Consider the following 22,012-nt stretch of genomic DNA (forward strand, 5'->3'; position numbering starts at 1 on the left):
TTATTAAATAAAATAAATTGCTGTTGCAAAATCTTAATTTATCTATACATCTAATGCCCTGAGTGTTGCTAACCTTTTGTATAGTTACTTTTTTTTCATTTCTGAAACATTCATATGTTATAATGACAAGTTATTTACTCATCACAAGTTATTTTTAGGAACTTATAATTGTTTCAAATAAAATTACACTTTGTATTTTGCAATAACTTATTTAATTCTTCTTCATGCCACTACAGTCTTTTTTTCCCCAGCATTGTTTTGAGACATATTCTAGTAATAATACAAGAGAATATGTTGGTAGGTGGGATGAAGTACAAGCTGTCTTCAGTATTCATCCCCACTAACTGTTATTTTTATTAAGGTAGAATTACTGTACAATTATTTCATTTCAACACATATTTCATCATGTTGCTTTTCTACAGTTCTCTCTGTTCTGGCATATGAATATTGAAGCTGTGAAGTCATTCCCTCAGATTTAATCTGAAAGAAAAATGTCAAGTACAGCATATGCCCATAAAAATATGCTGCACAGTTTTCAAAATATGACAAATATAAAACTTTACATGTTTTTTAAAAGAAATAAAAAATCTGTAAGGCAGTGTTCTTTAGTAGTCAGAGCACAGGACTCTGAGCCAGAATCTTATCACCCAAATGAGACTAAGGGTGTTTGAGGGCAGAAGAGATTGCCTAAGAGGGTGCTAAATTGATGAGACTGGCTGCAAGGATTATGGGTACTGTGAGACTATGGGTAGGGCTGGTTGGAAAATAGTGAATATTTTCCCTCAAATATTTTGACCAAAACTAACATTTTTCATTTCCTTCAAAATCTTTCACTGATTTTTTTGATGAAACAACTCAATCCCTACTCCTTTTTTTTTTTTCTCCCTTTGCCCCTTTTTTCCACTGGGAACAGTGGGCAGGAGGGGAGAATTAAGAAGGAAGAAACATTTTCTATTCAAAATTTTTAAGCAGCTTTGATTCATTTGACTGAAAATTAAAAAAGAAAATTGAAGGAAACAAAATCTTTTTGTGAATATGTTCATTTCCATCAAAATGTATTTTTAAACCAAAAAGTATAGACACCATTTTTTTTTTTTTGACCAACAATAGCTGAGGGGACAATGAGGTGGTTTGAGGGGGGGGTCGAGGTAGTGGATTGGGGGGAGTGAGACACTGGACTATAGGGATGGTTGAGGCTGAGGAATGCTTGTGATGGCTTGTGAGACAAAGTGGGGACAGTGAGGGAGACTGAGGGAGTTGTGGGACTGGGGGTGAGTTGTTAAGCCAGGGAGATGGTCTGAGAGAAGTGTGGAAGTAGAGAGGCTGAGGCTGGGTTGTGGGGGCAGGAAATCTCACTGAAGGTGGATTTGGGGGGCAATGAGACGGGCTTGTGAGGCTGACGGGGGTTGGGGTGGCACAAACTCTGTGAGGGGCAGTTCTGGGAGGGTGTGCTGAGACAGTCTATGGTATGCTGTGGGGATGGTGAGACTTTGCGTGGGGAGGGGGAAGATGGGGAGATGATGAGGCCATGACTCAGAGGCAGAAGTGGTCCGGGGTCGCACTGAGAGGGGGAGTTGGGGCAGTGACACTGAGTGGGCAGCTGGGGAACCTTGGCGGGCTGTGGAAGCAGGGGGGCTGAGGTAGCGCGTGAGACAAGGTGGTGAGACAAGTTAGTCAGAGGCTGGTGACAATGGGGATTGGGGAAGTGAAATCTGGGGGGCGGCGGGGCAATGAGCCCAATGGGGGGTGGGGGGGCTATGGCCCGGCAGGGCGAGTGAGGAGTAGTGCTGCTTCGCCTGCAGGAGGCCGCCGGCCCCGGTGGTGATGGGGGGGTTTACACCGGGAGCGCAGCAGGAGGCAGAAGGGGCCAGAGGGAGGTGCGCATGCAGTTTCCCCGCTCGCCACCAGAGGGCGCGGGTTCGTTGGGCCGCCGGGTGGGAGGGGGCAGGGCGCGGCGTCCCTTCGGCTCTCAGGCTCCGGCCCGGCATGCAGCGCGCCGCCGTTTGAATGGCGCAGGCTCCGCCGAGTGGGCCTCGGCGCTAGGACTGGCCCGGATCAGCGCCGCCTCCACTGCTGCTGCTGCTGCGGAGTCGGCTCGGCGTGGCCCGGAGCAGCGCGGTACCATGAGCGGCGGGTGAGTGGGGGAGCCGGGGCCCCTGGAAGAGCGCAGTTCTCGGGCCCGCGCCGGGGCCGGGGCCCTGCCTGCCTGCCTGGGGGCTGAGCCCGGGACCGCTCCCTCTGCCGGCCAGCGCGCGCGCCCCCGCTCCACCACCGCGGAGTCCCGGCCCGCAGCTCACTCGGGGTCCCTGGCATGGACCCGGTCCCGACTCCCGGACCGGCCTGGGGCGGGGGCACCGCGAGATGCTGCGTGGGGAGAGGGGCTGTCTCGGACTGTCCGCGTCTCCAGCCTGCCCCGCCGCTTCCGGTACAGGTGGTGCTGGGCGGGGGGGGCAGGGTGCGCTCCCCTCCCGGCCCGTCCCGTCCCACCGTCTCCATGCGCCTTGTCACGGGCCTCGCTCGCGGCAGCTCGGCGTTTACTCGGGCCTGGGCTGCCGGCCCCTGACAGCAGCGCGCGCTGCGCCGCTACCCCCCTCCACCCGCCGCAAGGTGGGAGAGTGACCTGCCACCTTCCTCCTCTTCCCGCCCCTGCCGCTGGGCCTCTCACGCGCATGCTTGGGCTGCCCACCCATTGGAAGGAGACGCTACACGTGCCATTAAGTCCATCAACCCCTTCATTGGGGGGGGGAGAATGTCTTCAGATATTTGCACTCCCAAATGAGCAAGCTCGGGCAGTTGTGTGTTTCCGAGCAGGATGATTCTACAAGCTCCAATTTAAAAGGAGAGACAAAAAGGTGTCGGAGATACCAGGATGGCTGAAAAGCTTGTCCTGAGCTTTGCCGGCGCTTGCTTTGTTCAGTGGATGGAATTGATACTTTTATTCATGTGAAAAAGAAGGAAATAGTGCAGGAACGGTCAATTGTTTTGCTATAGCAAGTTTTGGAGGAAAATACCTGACTGTTGTGCTGGAGTCATTCAGTATATTTAGGTTTAATTCTTGCTGAATGAACAAGCTTAGATACAATGCAAGGAAATGATTTGACTTGTAAAATCTATTAACATTTTTTAAGACTTCAGAACAATTTTTATTTTCCAAAAATAACTCTTTTTTTCATTGTGATGTATGCTACTCTTTTTAGGACTGGCTTAAATGTATGCATTTAAAAATAGTTACATTCCTTTCTTGGTTATAGATACATTTTCCTTTTCCCCACCCCTCCCCTCCCCTCTTTCCATCCTCCTAAACCCCCTGCCTTAAATAGATAACATGATAGCTATGCTGGTTGTTCTGTAGAAAGCTAAATGTAATTGAAAGGGTAATTAGTAATTTGCTTGTCTTGTCTATTAGCAGAACCAAATAGAACAAATAAAAGCCAGTATCAAAACTATTCCTTTCAAGATAGTTTTTCTATCGTAGGTCTAAAAATATTTGATATATAGTCTTAGATGTTATGAATAGATCTGTGGTATAAAGAATTTTATTGAATCACTAAAGTGAGCATTAGTTTGAAATGTATAGTTGAGAATTGTAGTTATAGTAATCATGCTTGCAGGAGGTCCAGTGACACATGGTACATCTATGCATTAACTGGAAATTTTATTAGTTTAAAAATAATGTGTTAAAAGTCTGTCTACCCTTTTCCATTGAATGCCACCTTAAAGCTGTCAAGACCTTATCTTATTTTAAAATTTTGTTTGTAGGAGCTTCTCATTTTATAGGCTAAACATTCTAAAATTTTAGTTGAAAATCTAAAGACTTGTCTGGATCGAAACCTTAACTTCCAAGCTTAAGCAGAGAGGCTGCACTGGAGACTTTGGAGATGCTAGAGATTGTGACATCTGTATAAAAAGCTAATTGATCAAAGGGATACTTGTAGGGGCCAGGATGGAAGTAATCAATAGGAGGTGGGAAAGGTGAGTGGTCTAGCCACAGGTATAAATTTAGGCCTGGTGTACACTGCCACCTGCAGTCAATAGGAGATACGCAAGCTACCTAATGTACAAGCTGTACATAATGTAGCTTGTGTATTTCCTGTCAATGTACTTACGTTGCCATACTGCAGCATCTTCACAGCTCAGTCACCCCTTTGTGGGAGGTGATTTCCTCGACCAGAGAGCCCATCTGGGATCGATTGAGTGGGTCTCCACGACCTGCTCAGTTCGCCATGGAGCTGGCAGTGAAGACATAACCTTAGAGGGTTCCGTGAGAGCTCCCTCACAAGTAGAGAGAGCCTGTGACAGTGTGAGAGTATAGCAACACAGTGAGCTGCCAAGGTAAAGGAGAGTTTGGCTATAGGGGAGAAGTCTGAGGGATTTAAGAATTAGAAAGACCAAGTCCTCAAGAAAAGTAACTGAAGATAAACAAAATCCAATACACTGAACAAGCATACCCTAAACTTAGGTGTATATGAGTGTGTGGTGCAAGGAACTCATGGCCCTCAAAGACAGAATATGGACTATGGAGTATTGGGAATGTAAAATGGGAAACTGAGTCACAAGTCCACTCAGTTTAGGCTTATTAATTTTCACCTTTATTTATACTACTTCAGACAGTAATTGTCACTTAAACTGTCTGAAGATATATTTATGCCACATGATAAACAGATAAGACAGAATTGGTAGGAGGCCCAAATTACTATATTTTGGGGCACTGGGAAGTTCTCCTGTACTTCATGATGGGTCATTTCTACTTCTGATCTCTGGCCTGGTCCTTCAGCCCTATTCCTTCAGTTTCTGGTCTGGTGGTTCTCCAATTTGGACCTTGTAAATAAATATGTAATGAGGAAATATATAAATCTTTCTTCAATCAGCATTAAGCATGTTAAGTGTTTGCTTAGACAACCCATACAATATGCATGCGCAAGCTTCAGTTTACACAACTCTTGCTGTTTGTCATTCAGTTTTTGTGTCACCTTGCTCCTGGGTTTTCCCAGTAAAGGGGGCTTCTTGTCACTACAGGTTTTATGTATTTTGTAGCTACAATCTTTCAGCACAACATTATCTTTGTCCTGTCAACAATAACATCATTTTAAACAAATCAGCAATTCTATTTAAAAGGAAAATTGGCAAAACAACATTCATGCCAGCATGGCCTTGGCCTAAGTATTAGCTCATTTAAACTCATTCACTATCCATAATAGTAAATTATTAAAATATAACTAACAAAGTTCTTAATCACATCATTTAGCAATTCTTTACCTTTACATTTCAAGATCAGAATCTGTATGTATGTATTATCGTCCACTTTGGAGACGGGAGAGGTTAAAAAGCATTCTGACTCCAAAATGTCAATATTTTCTTAATTTTCTTTTTCATTCGAAGTATAACCTTACGTTTGTGAATCATTACCCCCCCAAAAAAAACTTCATTAACAATTTTCCCTGTTGTGTTTTGAGGGAGACCAGAATAGTTGAAGTGGAGAAGCAAGGGACTACAGGTAATGGGAGAGATTTTTCAAGTATATAGTAGAGTGGTCCCACCTCCTGTTCAACAGTCCTTGTGCTATTAAAGAAGATGAAAGTCTTGGGGCAGGAGAGCATCAACTGGAGCAGAGGAAAATGATCCAATAGTTGGGACCCAACTTCCAGATGATGTAATGCTATCCTCTTGCACTGAGGCTATCCCTCCAGGAGTAGACTCCAGTTTTTAGGAAGAGACAGGCAATGGTAGTGGGGAAATCAATTATTAGAAATATAGATAGCTGGGTTAGTGATGACCAGGAGAACCACATGGTGAATTGCCTGCTGGATGTGAAGGTAGTGGATCTCACAAGACATCTAGATAGCCTTACAAGTAGTGCTAGGGAGGAGGTGGTCTTGGTACATGTAGATACCAGTGACAGGAAAATTGAGACGTTCTGGATGCCAAATTTAGTCTCTAGGTAAGAGGTTAAAGTCCAGGACCTCCATGGTAGCATTCTCTGTTCCTTGTACAGGGCCGGTGAGACAGGCAGAACTGCAAGGTCTCAATCTGTGTATGAGACAGTGGTATAGGGAAGAGGGATTTAGCTTTATTTGGAACTGGGGGCGGAGTGGCCTATACATGAGGGATAGACTCCACCTAAACCAAATGAAACTGGACTGCTGGCTCATAAAGTTAAAAAGGCTGTAGAGGATTTTTTTTAAACTAAGGGATAGGAGAAAGCTGATAGGTGTGGAGGAGCACATAATTCAGGCAGAGGCATCCTTTAAGGATGAATTTTATTAAAGGGGGAACTCTATATCCTTATAAAGAGGATAGGAAAGAAGTTGCTAAAATACAAGGAAGAGCTAGTGAGGAAAAGTTAGATGTGTGATCACGTGTCCCATTTAAATATAGCACATGAAGGCAAGCAATTTAAAATTGAGAATGTACAAGTGCTTATATACATAAGCTAGAAGTGTAAATACTGAGATGAGTGAACTAGAATGCCTGGCATTAGATGAAGATATTGATATAATAGGCATCACGAAAACTTGGTGAAATGAGGATAATCAGTGGGACACAGTAATAACAGGGTATAAAATATTTTAAAATGACAGAGTAAGTAGCCCTTGTGGGGGAGTGGCATTATGTGTAAAAGAAAGCATAGAGTCAAATAAGGTAAATGAAACAAATTGTACCATAGAATCTCTATGGATAGAAATTCCATGCTTGAATAAAAAGAGTATAGCAGTAGGAATATATTACCGACCAGAATGACAGTGATTGTGGAAATTGTAAGGGAGTGTAGGACAATGGTTCCCAACCTGTGGTGCGGGACCCCCTGGGGGGAGAGGCAAAAGATTATAGGGGGTCCGTGAGGCTTCAGAAATATGAAGTCATTTAGCCCCCCGAGCTCCATGCTGGCCAGTTGCAGCAGCCTCAAGCCCTGTGCCAGTCAGAAAGGAGCAGCCCTGCCCTCCCCTCCCCCCGAGGGAGCAGCAGCCCTGAGGTCTGTGCTGGCCAGAGCAGAAGAGCAGCCCCCCCAAGCCCGCCGGGCACCCAGGCAGAGCAGAGGAGCAGCACTCCCAAACCCCATGCTGGCCAGAGTGGAAGAGCAACCCCCCAACCCCAAGGTGGCCAGGTGCCTGGCTGGAGCAAAGCAGCCCTGCACCATTGGGGGCCTGGAGCAACTCTGGCCAGCCCGCCAGCACCTGCCACCTCCATTACCCTCAGTCCCTGAGGGATGGGAAGAGGCGGGGCCACACAGCATGTGGGAGGATCAAACAGAGAATGATCGTGTTTTTTTGGCACAATAACTGGCATAGTGTAAGCAGCCTCAAAGTGAAACTGACAGCAAACAAAGTTGCTTATAACAGGGCTCGACAAATTTGTTTTGGAGCTAGGAGCCAGTCCAAAAGTTAAGGAGCCAGACAACACGGGCTCAGCGGCGGTGCACCCTGGCCGGAGTGCAGCAGCCATTCTCTCCTCCTGGCCCTGCCCCTTCCCTCAACCCCTCTCCCATAACATGGGCTCAGCAGCGGGGCGCCCTGGCCAGAACACAACAGCCGCTCTCCCTCCCAGCTCCGCCCCTTCCCCCCACCCCTCTCCCACAACGTGGGCCCAGCTGTGGGGTGCCCTGGCTGGAGTGTGGCAGCTGTTGCGCTCCCCCCTCCCAGCCTTGCCACAGGGGCGCAGTGGCGCCCTGGCCTGAGCGCGGTAGCTGCTCCCCCTGGAAAAATACTAGGCACCAGACTTAAATTTCTAGGTGCCATGGCGACCTCGTGCCCGGGGTTTGTCAAGCCCTGGCTTATAAGTGTTCTTTTAAGCAGACTGAACCAGTCTTAGTTTTTGTAAACATTGAGGGACAAGGAGAAATGTGACATTCTTTCTGCTTCATGTTTAAAATTAAACATAAATTCCTGCCTTACTGCAAGTATTTACATGCTAAAAATTTTTTAGTGAATTTGTCTGGAACGACTAGATTATCATATAAAAATATGCAAATAGGCTGACTGAATGTTCTCTCATCACTGTAATTTCAGTTTCTAATCTAATGAATTGGAAACCTTTAACTACAATTTCCTAAAACCGAGGAAGAAAAATCTGTTAAAATTCTATGTGAAAGGCCACTATCCTCTCTTTAATAAACCAGTTAGATATATTGTCCTGTGTATTATAAAACAAACCATAGGTTTCTTTCAGTTAGAATACTGGAGACAGTCAACAGTATGAAGAAATAACTAATATTTTCTGTTAGTTTTATTGAGTGACCATTTACTTGCTATCTAAAAATCCTAGCTATTTTAACCTGGAAATAAGTACTCATAGATATATTGAGTGTCTAAGAGTGTTTACACTTTTTAATATGTTTTTAAAAAATCTCTAGCTATTTCAAGCAGTGATTGTCTTTCTGTGTGTTGGGAAGGCAACTATAACAGCATGAATTCCCAAACAAACGTTGTTAACCTAGGCCTTGTCTTCGCTAGGAAAAAAGTGTTTCCTAACACACACACAAATTACAGATTCCTAATTTTCTAGGACTTTACCTCTTGTTGGCTATCGTCGTAAGAATACACATTTCCCCCTACCTTCACCTATTGCCCTCCTTCCCCCCTCCCGCCAGTGTGGACTCACCCAGTTATGGTCACTCAAGTATCTTTCCTTTCAGTGCAAGCAGTAGAAAGCAAGGAATTACAGCTACAGTCATATCTAATACAGTATCAGTCTACAACACTCCATTGTACTGAATACCGTCTTAAATATGCTGAATTTTAATTCAGTGGTACCATTGTAGTCAAAGTGTGTGCACATCAGTTATTTGAAAATAACATTACAGTACACAACCTTGGAACACACTATTTAAAATAATACCAATTATGTTAAAATACAATGTTAACATGCACTAGATAGGGGAAGATGGCAAAGTTGATTACATACTCAATTTATTATCTTAGTAAAATCACAGACTACTAAACAAATTTATGCACAAATGTCTGGTATGTACATTCATAGTGTCATAACAAGTGGTGCACTGTAGAGGGATTTTTTTTTCCTTTTTCACTTTCTTGATGTGTGCGCAGAGGGTGATGGTATTGCTAAATAGATTTAGTGTAAATTTAGTATATGGGTGTCATAGTGGTATCAGGGTAATGCTTGGAGATTGGTTGGTTGGATGGGACTGTTGCCTTAATTTGTGATATTCTTGATTTTTAGTGTTTGTGATGTGAGGAAATAACTTTGAGTTTAGGTTATTGAGATTAACAAAGCTTTCTGTGAGAATTTATATTTAATGTATATGTGGGGACAGGGGAGCTGTCTGCAGAGCTAGTAAAGTAATTAGATCGCCTCCATTTCAAAACTGCGCCAGGCGGACAGCTTTAACCTATGTTCCAGCTTTCTGTGATGGCACACACAGCTTTTTATGTGAAGTTGGGTGAACATGGAAGCCTAAAAAGCTTTGAGTGCTGACAGGAGAAAGCATGTTGTTTTAAACTTCCTCTGCCAGGAATGTAATGTTTTATACTGAATAGAATTGTCTTTACAAGTTGTAGCAAAAAACTGGTATAGGCTACTTTAAGTTCATTAATGTGGTTAATTTATAAACGCTGTGGCTCTGGTCCTCCAATACACTACCACTTTCTTGAAGATTTGCAAAAAGAGAACACTTGGGTGGTATAAAGATGGTTTAGTGGCTCTGTGCTGACCCCTGAAGGAGGAATGTTAAGGGAAGGGGACATAAAGTATATTTAACTTCCTGGCTGTGGGAATGGCCCTTGGAGCTGCCACAGTGAGCCAGGATCACAGTGGGGGAACCAAGGCTACAATATGGCCAGCTAACGCTGCTTCAAACATGTTAGCTTCTGTTTAACAGAGCTTTTCAGTTATATTAAGCTAACACAATGGAAAAACGCACATTTTGCCTGATAAGGCAGGGCTTTTATCAGTAAACTTTCATATTGCAGGCAACGTTCATCACCCCAACCTCCAACGAAGCCTAACCTAATTTATGAAAAGTACTCAGACATTTGAATGATTTAAATGAAAATGGCATTCACGTGAAGTAGGATCTTTCTTAATTAGTACTACGTACTTAGAGCTGTAATGTGCTTAATTGGGGTCAAATTGAAAGATGTACAAATATGTAGCAGCTAAAAATCACTGAAGGCAAAAGAAGAAGAGAAATACCATTAAGGCCCTGTTTTGACAGGCAAAAGGTGTTGGTTTGGTATGTTTCAATCGAGTTGCCTTAATGTGACTAAAAAGCTCTTTTCCGGTATATCTTTACTGCAGTAGAAGACCTGCGGCTGGCCTTGGTCAGCTGACTCGGGCTTATGGAGTTCGGGCTGTGGGGCTAATTGTAGCAGTGTAGACATTCGAGCCCAAATGTCTACACGGCTATTTTTTAGCCCTGCTGATAAGCCTGAGTCAGCTGATCTGGACTCTGAGACTCATTGCCATGGGGTTTTATTGCTGTATAAACGTATCCTGAATTCTCCGTAAGACTCAGGCTAATGTATTGGAAGCTGTCTTGGTCTTGATACAGTTTTTATATCACTATAACTGTCAGTTAGGAATGTGACTTTTTAACTGATAAAGTTATTTGTACAACACCTAATGAGGGTATAAGTGTACAGATATAAAGGTGCTTTATATCAGAATAGTTTCTTCTCTTTCCTACATATGGGCTGTACCAGTATACATCCTACTGGTATTACTACATCACCAATTGGAGTAGTACCACTTTAACTATACCCAAGTAATACAACTTTTGTATGTAGACAAGGCATGTGTTAGCTGACCATATTGTATGGTTTGAGACATGTTAGTGTGTATCTTAAAGAGCATTCATGGGACTTTTCAGTCATATTAAATAAACCTTGTTGTAAAACATCTCCTGTGAGCCATCAAAACAGAGCCTGAGAGCTCTCATAGCAAATGTGGAATTTTTTAAGTCTCTGTTATGCTGACCCTCAAATCCCTCAGAACCAAAGTTGAATAAGAGTTTCCACTGGTCTTTGGGCCAAGAAAGGAAAAGAGTAGTACGTTCCCAGGAGGAAACTAGCATATCTGCAGGTGCCTCTGCCATTCTAGCTATTGCCCTGGGCATGTTTAATTTCTCCCTCTTTCACATTGTTTACTTTTAGGCAGATTTTTATGTAATCTCAGTTAAATAAAAAAATTGCATGTGTTCATCATATAATTGGAGTGAAAACTTGCAGTGGCAAAATGCATCATTATTACAATGTGGATTTTTTTCCCTGCATTGCTAGCTCTATTGGCTTAGTAGGAGGTATCTTTCCAAAGTTGAAGGAGCCAAAATCTATGTCAGGAGAGGCATCAAAATGAAGACATACTACCTCTGTAACAATGCTCACCTTTTCTATGGGTCCCTCTAATAGTATTCTGTGGGAATCCAGACCCAAGAATGGCTGCTGGCTGTGCCATGTCCCTATCTCCACCCTCTCTGGGCCATAAGGCAAATATCTGCATTTACTTGTGTAGATTTCATGTCTGCATTTTGGTGCTCTCCCCTGAGGGAATGGCTGTAATTTGGCAATTGGAGGAGCCCCAGACAGCATAGCTCATAGAGAAACCATGATGTTAAGATGTTGCAGACAGATGGGCTGCAGTGTGCAAGCACTGAGGCTCCTTTTGTGGCCTTGCCATTAATAAATTGTAAAGAATCTGTTGGGTTAGGGGACTGAACTCCCAGTTTCTTCCATGTTGGAATGTGTGTAAACCTCAGCCCCTAAGAGTGAGGGGAATATAGGTCTTTTAATGTGTAAATAAACTTCTGTCATGAAGCAGTTACTAAATCTGAATGTTAAACATTGATATTAATTAGCTATGTGAAGATTTGTCCTTTGTTATAATTAAATAATAGCGTGGAGTGTACAGTTATCTTTTTATAGGCTTTTTTTACTTGTGTACTGCAAACAGAAAATAAAAGACATGAATTGGCAGGGAATTCTACTGACAGGCGGGAAGCAAGAAACTTTATAAAAAAAAAAAAAGGGGGGGGGGCAGGAGGAGGAGCAAGAAAGCATGTCAAAATATTGCACTAGTGTTGCTTGCAGACATAGTCTATAGTAGACAATGGTCCTAGGAGGAAATTTGCCTACAAATTAGGAAGCTGAAAGGTGTACTATCAATTTAAACTTTTTAGAATCTTTTTTTTTTTTTTTTTTAAACCCTTTCTGCTCCTCTGTTTATAGCAGGATCTCCTCATCTGTTTCTGCCTTCTTAACTGACAAAGTGCTGTCAATTGCACAAAGTGAACAAATTGAAAAATAGATATTTTCCCACTAACATCTTTTTTAGTAATCATATTTGTAACAGTAGTAGGAGAAAAGCTTTCAGACAAATATAATTTCAAGTTGAGCATCTTTTTTTAAAAGCACTTAGTACATGCTGTATGAAGTAGGCAATTGACCAAAAGCCCATAACCCAAACTCATGTTTGTGTGAGGGAAAAGGAAACAGGACACAACCCTACCTGCATCTGTGACATAATTATAGGTGAAAATAATATTACAGAAAAGTGCTCCTTTTCATCTTGGCTCAGATGAGTAATATCAGTCTTCTCTGTTCTACAAGAGAGCCTGGATCTAGCTGTCAGTAGAGTGCTGGCAAGCATTAACATAAACCAATTTCCCTTTAAAGGCGATCAGCTAGAGTTGGGATTGCCGTTTGTCAGCCTTTGTGTCTCTGCCTCCCCTTTATAGCTCTTTACACATACTTAGTTCAGTCATGCACCTGGGTCACCTTCCATATATGAGCATGTGGTGAGACTCCTGACTTGAAGCTAGTCCCAAATTGTAAACAGATCCAAAAAATTGTTTGAGTAATTCTCTGACTCATAAGTGGCATAGCCACAAAACATTGGTGGAAGTCTTGGGAGAATGCTGTTTAGTTTTACACACAAAATAATACTTTGAGTGGATCACAAAAATAATTGTTGACTTATAAATAGCCTTGGCAGGATTTGATTCAAATAGTTGGTAAATGTTAATTTCATCTGACACTGAAATTAGCGAAAAAAATAATTCCTCAATAACAGTTGTCAACCACAGCCTTCCCTGCACGTCTGGAGGAATCCAATGTCACCAGCTGCACAGGAAACCCTCTGCAGCTCTGCTGTCATGGCTCTGCTCACTCACTCTCTGTCAGGGCGTGCAGGAATGTTCCCAACCAGGAGCTGTTCAACAGTAGGGCAGCCTCTCCTGCAGCTGGGTGCTTATCATCCTCTTCACAGTCCTGACCAGGGGTCTCTGCTCTACTCCACTCCACTCCACTAGGACTGCGGCCTTCTATGCACTGTGCTCATGCAGATATCCAGTGTCACCAGCCATAAGGCCATACAGGGAGCTATCTGCAACTCCTGTCACTGGTCCTGCACACAGGGAGCCCTGCTGCAAAAACTTAAAATTGATTAAAAATCAAGCGAAAAGGGCTAAAAATAGAAATGGATATTAACCATTGAATTTACCCCCCCAAAAAAATTGAATTCTGCCAAGCCTACTTATAAATGTAGGTTTCTTGCAAAATTGGTTGAAATGTATTCTTTATGGGCCAGATGGTTTGATTTTAAATCAAGGCAGTTTAAATTAGCTGTTTAAATCATGACTTAAAACACCAAATGGAAAGTCTTGATTTAAATAATTGATATTTTTAAATCAACTTTTTCCATTTATATTTCAGTTAGTTTCTAAAGAAAGGTGGATTCTCTTGGTTGCTGTAAATCAACATGTTTTAATGGTTCTTAATTATATAGAGACTTCACCCTAAATTTGGTGCATCTTTTAGTTGCCTTTGAGGGTACACTATAATTGTATAAACTTAAGCAATTATATGACTTAATATTTTCAGAATCTTATTCTTCCTGTTTATTATGTTAAGAAAACTGTAAATGATAAGTAAATAAGATTAAACTTTTGCTCATGATTTGTGTCAAGCTGCATTAGGATGGTAACTGGATTTTTATTAAAATAAGACCTTAATAAAGTACATGACATATTGTGCCTTATCTATAAAGCTTGGCCTCAAAATTTAAATTCTTCCCCTGGTTTTTTCTTTATATAGAAAAATAGCCTTTAATTCAAAGTTGTTGATAGTCTCATGGATTCAGCATATTTAATAAAACATTTAAATAAAATAAGTGATTATAAGTTTAGGTCTTAAAGTATTTTGTATTAAGTTCAGATTTCATTTTAAATACATTTGTTTTTAAAAAAATAAAAAAGTATAATTTAAATAACAAAATAAAATCACTTCAGTGTTTTGGCTGAATTCAGAGTTCTAAAAACATGGCCAGATAAAGCTCTGGTAGTTTCTTTATAGAGTACTCTACATGTATCCAAGTCTTTACAACCTTGTCCCAAAGGTACTGCAAGCTAATTATGCAACTGTTGAAGCTGAACCTCTCTGAATTTTTAGTCACTTCATCAGTTTACTGTTTTGAAAATATGAACAGAAGATTGAATTGCCTTTTTATTCAAAACACAGTTTTGTAAATACTCATTATGTAAATGAGACAAATGTATTACAAGGTCTGCTAAAGAAAATCAGAAAAGGGTACTTTTAAGTGTTTAAAGCAGGTGGTTTTATGTAGCTTTCAGAACATTGTCACGAAATAAAAAAATGAAAAGTTGTGGGGGTGTTTTTTTGGTAATGTGAACAATTTCCCCAAAACTGAACTGACACATCAATATATACATTACCTTCAATAGCTTTTTAATGGCCTTTGTGTATAACAGTTTCAGTCTTTACTGATGTGGTCTGAATTCAGATCATTGCTTAGAAATAAGGTAGAATGTCCCATTACTGTACATTGAGTCCACCAAATTTATACTGTTAAATTATCTGACAAGGTGCATAGCCTTGGTTTATCAGTAGTATCCTCAGCTATGTAGATTTTTTCTCATCAGTACAGCTCTTGGAGTCTCTGCAATATGTGAGCTGATAAATTTAATTTGTTTTCAATGACTTGTATGCATGGAATAACTTACTCTCTGTTGAATGAAAGGGGATTTTCTCTGATCAAGTCTCAAATAAATGGCAACCAGCTATTTCCAGTGACAGGACCGATATATCTCATAGAACACTGGAACTCAAAGTACTGATTGTTATAGGTCTTAACTTTCCAAATGTAATCCTGATCTTTAAAGTGAGTGAGTGAGTGAGAGAGAGAGAGAGAGACATGCACACACTCACACCTTTCCCCATGAGAAGTAACTGCAGGTTCAAAGTTTCATTTTGTTTTCTCACATTTCTTACCTTTTCATGATTTTTATAGTTTTGGTGTATTATGAATACTTGATTATAAATTTACACTTAGGTACTACGTTTGTGTTAAATGGAGTTAAATCTAGGTCTAAAATTAGTGATATTTTATTATCAGGTACAGTTGACGAACACAGGTTATGTGTGCAGTTGGTAAGATACACAAGCAGCAGTGTCTTAGTCTAACATAGACCATACCATTTTTACTAAGCAAAATAAAATGGTCAATTATAAATGTGGAAAGTGAATGTTTCAAATATGGTGCAAACCATAGTTAATGTTTTACAACTGAGGCAACTGTATGGTTAACTATTGGAGTTGATCAATCTTGAGAAGTGTATAGTAAAACAATGACAAGCAGAGGTTTTGATGGTTTTTTTGTCTGAAATTTCAGGGCCCAGCATGCTTTTCTGGATATCCAGGTGAACATACATCATTTCATTTTCCACTAATCTTTCTCCTGAAATCTACCAAACTGTCACCCAAATTAGTCTCTTCCAAATGTAGAAGTAGTGTACACTAGTCTTTTCCCAGTGAGATCTGCTTAGGTTTGCATTTTAAATGATAAATCTTCACATTTCAATTCATTTTATTTGATATCTGAAACTCTTCTTTTTAAGATTTGAGCAATTAATGGGAAAATCTATGACTCCAGCTAAAATGATGACCAAAAATCACAAATGGAATAACCCCAATAATTCTTTTGAAGAGCAATATAAACTAGTTTTAGTAAGAAATACAAAAAGTTTTTATATATGCCAAGTTTCAGATAAGTGACGTGAAACACTTTGGATATTTACTCCTGCAAAGTGTTCTAGAACTTGTAACAGAGTTTAATAAATTGGAGCAATCTGTCCACCTAAGAATGAAATAGAGGCCAAATTCAGTAATTATATAATACTTTCATGGAAGATGCTATACAGTATGTTGTGACACCTTACAAAAAATTAAATTTGTTTCACAACACTTTAGTGAGATAGAGAAGTTTTGTTCATATGTTACAAATGGGGAAAGCTGGGCACCTGTTTCTCCATTTGCCTAGTTTCACACAGAATGTAGTGGACAGGAATCTGTTAGAAATCACTGGCAAAAATGGGAACCCATAAGTCACAGTGTATACATCCTCTTTACCAGAGATGCCTGACTCTCGCCTACACTACAGCTTCTATAAGTAGATAATTGTAGGTCCCATTTTTGCCAGGGTGACCAGGCCCAACTCCTGTACCTTAAGTATGAGATTCTTTATTCTAGGAATGTCGTGCTCTGTTTCAAGGGACCTGGACAATTATTAAATCAGTAGTAAGTATAGAACTCAGCTGACCAGCACAAATGCTAACACCCTAACCCAGGGGTCCCCAAACTACAGTCTGTGGGCTGCATCCAACCCGCCGACATATTTTGATTGGCCCACTCCTCCTTCCTGGCCCCACCCCTCTCCCACGTGGGCCCAGTGGCGTGCTGGCTAGAACCATGCCACACCTGGCCCCAAGCAGCGCCGCACGGCAGTCACAACCCCCTCCTGGCCCCACCCCTCCCCCACATGACTTGGGCCCAGTGCTCCGGCCTACCATAAGAGTAGGAGGGAGGGATGTGGCCCTGGCAGCTGAAAGTTTGGGAATCCCTAACCAGAGCAATGTTCCTGTTGTGAGCGGTCTGACAGGGTTTGTCTTCACTGCAAAGTTAACACTCGTGTAGCTCTGAGCTTGACTCCATCCACGCAAAAATCTGAAGCTCAAGTGTGGTGCTTGAAATAAGATAGCTAGCCTGTCCGGGGGGTACAGATTGATGCTCAAGTGTAGCTACTACTGCCTGCTATGTGAACAAAGCTAGAGAGTACTGAAAATATTGTGTAAAGCCATCCTACAAAACAATCTTGAAATAGTGATGATTTTTTTCAAATCTAGACACACCTATACAATTATGATCTGTCCTCGTAGAAATGAAACATTAATTCAAAAGGCATTTTCTGCAACACCTTAGAAAATACTGTTAATACGTAATAGGCCAATGATGTCCCAGATGTCATTAAGACAGTAAAGGAAGCTGACTCATAAGTATGAATTAATTAAGCACAGCTGACACATTGTCAGAGCCTGAGTCTTCATAAAAGGCCTAAAAACAGCACAGACTTGCATCCAAAGGACCAAGAAATCTCCATTAATCAATGCTCGTGAAACTAAAATGCAGTTGGACTCTAACATTTTGTCAGTGAATGATAAACTCTTTTAATAGTAAAAGTAACTTACGTTGTGCATTAGTGTGACATGCAGAAATAATTCAGCAGTGCTAAATTAGGTTGCTAGACAAGTTATCCTTTTGGCAATAAGCTTAGAATGATCATTCTTAATTTACCTAAAGCCTCCTTGTCCTTTTTATCTGAAAGTGAATAGTAAGACCAGTTGCCCTCCACTGATACTCTGATCTACGACAATTTTCAGTTGCTTTCAGACCATGAACTACGCTCTCCTTAGGGAGTGACAGTCAATGAGATTTTTTTCATCTGACTCTTATAAAGATTAATGTGGTCTTCAGTGGAATCTGGCACTTGATTTAACATGGGGGAATCAACAAGAACATCTGTGTTTGCTAACATACTATGAATACGATAGTGGAATGGAAGCTCAGAAGAAAAGATATGCAAACTAGAATAAATTGTTGATGCTGATTAAAATAAACTAGGGATGAAGGTTTAATATATTAAATGGAACGACATTAAACAATGTAAAATACAAAAGAGCAGTGTAATGTGCTCTTAGAGATTTGTGTTCTGTAATAAATTTCTAGTTTGCCAGTATCTGAAGTGACCAAGTCTCATCGTGGATTTTAAAGGTGACCTGCCAAGTAGTAAAGAGAATGTATGCCCTTTTCATTTGTGATGTATGAAGAAGGCCCAAAATGACTTGTTGCCCGCTTCACCCTAAAAACTGTCTCTGGTTTTTAACCCTAGAAATATCAGAAGTGTATTAGCTGGTGACCTTAATTTTGTTGGAGCACTCCCTGGTGTTAGATGGGTTTGTGAGCTTTCCTACCCCTTAACTGAAAGGGTGAGGTTTTTGAATCTTTAACAGAGAGGCTTTCTTACAGCTGTTCGTTAGATGTCAGTGTTGCCCAAAATCAAAACTGAACCTTTAACTGAGAATAAAAGTCACTTGCCATTCAGTTAGTCAGGTTTCATTTGCATATTGTCTGTTGTAAACTCATTCATTTTTCAACATTTTAAACCTATGAGCAGCAGGGCTTTAGTCCCATTGCTGCCACTCATTCCTCTTTCCCCTGCACCCTCCCAACCTGCCATCCTGACCCCTAAAAATTGAAAAGATTTTTCCAAGAGTAGATTTTCTGCTGCTGGCTTCCTGTACCTTATTCTGAGTTCTTACATGCCACAGAATGTATTGCACCAAGAGAAACTGAGTGCAATGTAGAGCACAGCAATGAAACCAGCAGGTGGAGACGGAAAGTGTGGCTGATGCCTCAGCAACTATCCTCCAAAAGTTAAAGTATGGCTTCAGGCTGCTGCCCATCACCCCCTTCTCTCCATTCGAGATAGCAAAAAACTATCCCACGTGAGGAAAGAGAGGTTGACACTCCACCCAACACTCAATAGGCTTGTGCACTTGTGTATAGTTCTACACTGTTAATAAAACTTGACATTTTTAGGTGGGTTTCAGCTTTTATTATGAAAGGTTTGCATAGATCAGATAAGATAATGCTTTCAGTTTTAAGTGTGCTCTCCCTAACAGTTATTTGTAACTTTCATCAGTCCTTATTATGTGCTCTTCTGCAAGTTATTGTTTTGAACCAACTCAGCTGCTCTCTTGTCACAAAGGGAGCATTTAAAAATAATCCAAGTTCTAAAGTGTTGTCTGTGACCCTTCTAAAAGATGTATCAAAACATAAAACTAAAAATCCTGCAGCATCAAACTAGCTACCTCCTAAGGAGTAATGAGATAGTAAGCATTAACTAAAAATAGTTAAAGTATGCTATTTGATCATTTCAGATTTAGATTTTAAGCATCCAAAGATCCACACTGAATGTGGGGGGGAAGGAGGTAAGGGCAAAGCAGGGGTTTGGTTTTTTTTGTTATTGTACTGTGTTCTATTCTACTCAATGAATGAGTTGATCACCAAAGAGTTAAGGCATCATTTGGCCTATTGGAACAATTGCAACGTTGAGCTGCAATCCAAGTAAACAGTTTTTAGATGAAAGGTGAACTCAGTTTCTTCCTTCAAAAGCATAGTTGCAAAAAATGATTTAGTATCTTAATTCAAACCATAAGTATAACCTTAAAATTACAAATAAATATACTTTGAGAGGCTCTTAACCTGCCATGTCCTTCATATGCAGTTCTGTGCCTTTCTTGTAAAAACTGATGGCAACATAAACAGAGAGGAGAGCCTGCATTTCTTATGCTTGTTTTGAGGCTGTCAGATTTTACAGAATAGCACCTTGAACTTGGGTTTTAGTGTGCAAGTAAAAGAGGAATGGATTCTTCAAATATTTTGTTATAAAATGTATGTATTCAGAGTTTGTCTATTTGTCTCAATAATTAGGGTCATTAACATTTTGTATGTATTTTAAAAGTATTTCAATTGATATGCACGTGTTTAGTTTTCTTTTTATCCATTTGATACTAATAGTTCTTAAAGAAAGGCTGTAGTTCGTGTAAATACTACTTAGTTTTGGAATAACTGAAATGTTAGTAATCCACTTGGGTAATATAGCACCTGAGCAGGACCCGTAAATAAGTTTGGTAAAATGTTAGATGTTTGGAGCTTCAACATGCTTGCCTACAGACATTCTTGTAAAAATTTAATTCTTATCAGGTGTGTCCTGAAAATCGATTAGCTTTAATGATGGTTTATGAGTACCAAAGTCCCTTAAAAGTCCTAACTTAACTTTTTGTTTCTGAGTTGAATTTTTTTAACATCTATCTTAAAAACATGATTCTCTGCAGAGACAGTGTATTCCAATCTTCACACTGGAGTAGAGCTTTATAACTGTAAAAAGGTTCAGCAAGTAGATTTATGATAGCAAGAGATCACTTATAAATATCTGACCATCCCAAAAGGAAGATATGGAATTATAATTAAGTAAAATTCTCAATTAATGCAATTCCCAAAAATGGTTAAAGGCTAGCAGTTGAGAAATTTAATTTGATTTAGCTTCATTCATTTTGGAATTAAGATAAACCATATTAAGGCCATGTTAATTCTGAATGAGGATGTTCACACAGTGATGTAATGTGGTTTAACTAATCCATTTTAAATTTACACCTAGTTATTTCAGATTAATTTTACTGGATATCCCCAGATTGGTGAATGACATTACAGTGCCATTGAAATAGGAAGACAAACTATGATATTCTATTGTTTCAGAAGCTTTCACTAGAGCTTGTGTGTCCATTTATATCGAGCAAACCTACAATATGCTTGTGATTGATTTCAGACTACTTAATAATTAGGTTTATGTTGTAAGGAATTAATTTCTAACTATGCTGCTGGTGGCTTTCTTCTATCTTGATTTCTGCATGTTACATATACATTTATGTAACAGATAATGTAAAAGGCTCTACTATTAATCAGAATATTTAGCTGCAGTATCTAATTATTGCTAATTTTTTGTACACCATTTGTGTGGAAGAACACTCCGGAATCAATTACAAGATGAACAGAGATGTTTATGTTCACATCTAACATTGAAAAAAACACGTTTTTCCACAGTAAGCAGTGGTCACAGGCAGCTCACCATGTTCCCACCTATTGTCAGCTGTCAAGGCTTTGTGGGCATCACAGCAGAGAGTCTTAACTTAATGCTAGTGAAAGGTGCCAGACAAACAGATCTCAATTTATCTCTAGAATGTGTACAGTGCAAACAGAAGTCCAAACTTCACAAGCTTAACCTGCAACTGCATTTCAACCTTCATCTACAGACTACCTTCTACTCCTTCCCCCTTAGAGTAGCTTCCTTGGCTTTCTCTGTTGAAGCTGTTAACAAAGATATTGTTTGTAATGGCTTATGACCAAATAACAAACTTATTACCCATCATATTTTTTAATACTGGTTTGTTTAAGCATTGGCACTTCAGTTTATTTAAACAGTAAAATTCTTATTATGGGCTGGTATCAAACTTACTGTAAGATATTGTAACCTTATGAATGCTTTCTTCTCCAGTGGATTTTCTGTGTGCATATAAATACCATATTCTCTGGTTCATGGATTTCTTTGATGTTGTGTCCTATTCATATTAAACTTGTCATTTTTTTGTAATATCGTATGCAGCAAAGTAAAAATTTAAACATACCTGGTAAGCACTTTCTACCGAACTGCTTGGCTATTGTACTTCATATTGACAGAAATACTTGCATCTCTCTACAGTTGACATGTTGTTACTAGGCAATTTATGGTGGGGGGGAAATATAGGTTTTAAATTAAATGAATTACCCGGTGTCTATATATAAGCTAAGTGAAAAGATTTGAAAGATCAGAGCATTTGAAGCTAGCATCTACCTAATAAATGTTGGTAGGTCTTTATTATGGCTGGCTGACTTTGATCCTACGTAACTTCCTCCTACCCCTTATTTTGTCTTTCTTCATACATCCAGGTTGGATATACTTTCTTCTCTTCTGAATCTCTTGCATCCAATTGCTGTCTGTATTGTCTTTTCTGGTAGAACTGTTTAGATTTTCTTCAAGATGATAGCCCTGTGAGCTAGTAGCAGAAATTATTAACTAATCTGAGATCAAATGAACACTTTTTTCATAAAATATT

General features: G+C 40.3%; 1 protein-coding gene across 2 annotated transcripts in view; it reads left to right on the top strand.

Moving 5' to 3' along the window:
* The first annotated feature begins 1,784 nt into the window (after window positions 1–1,784).
* The window catches only part of KATNBL1 (katanin regulatory subunit B1 like 1), a 39,015-nt gene continuing 18,787 nt past the window's right edge, over window positions 1,785–22,012 (top strand). The window contains exon 1 of one of the 2 annotated variants that reach the window (XR_010921654.1): window positions 1,785–2,134. The gene's annotated coding sequence lies outside the window, so the exon portion shown is untranslated. The remainder of the gene's footprint in view (window positions 2,135–22,012) is intronic. The other variant, XM_067558025.1, reaches the window with a different exon arrangement.

Source organism: Emydura macquarii, unplaced genomic scaffold, assembly GCF_026122565.2.
Source record: "Emydura macquarii macquarii isolate MOO-44397 ecotype Brisbane River unplaced genomic scaffold, CSIRO-AGI_Emac_v2 contig_1876, whole genome shotgun sequence".
Lineage (NCBI taxonomy): Eukaryota > Metazoa > Chordata > Testudines > Chelidae > Emydura > Emydura macquarii.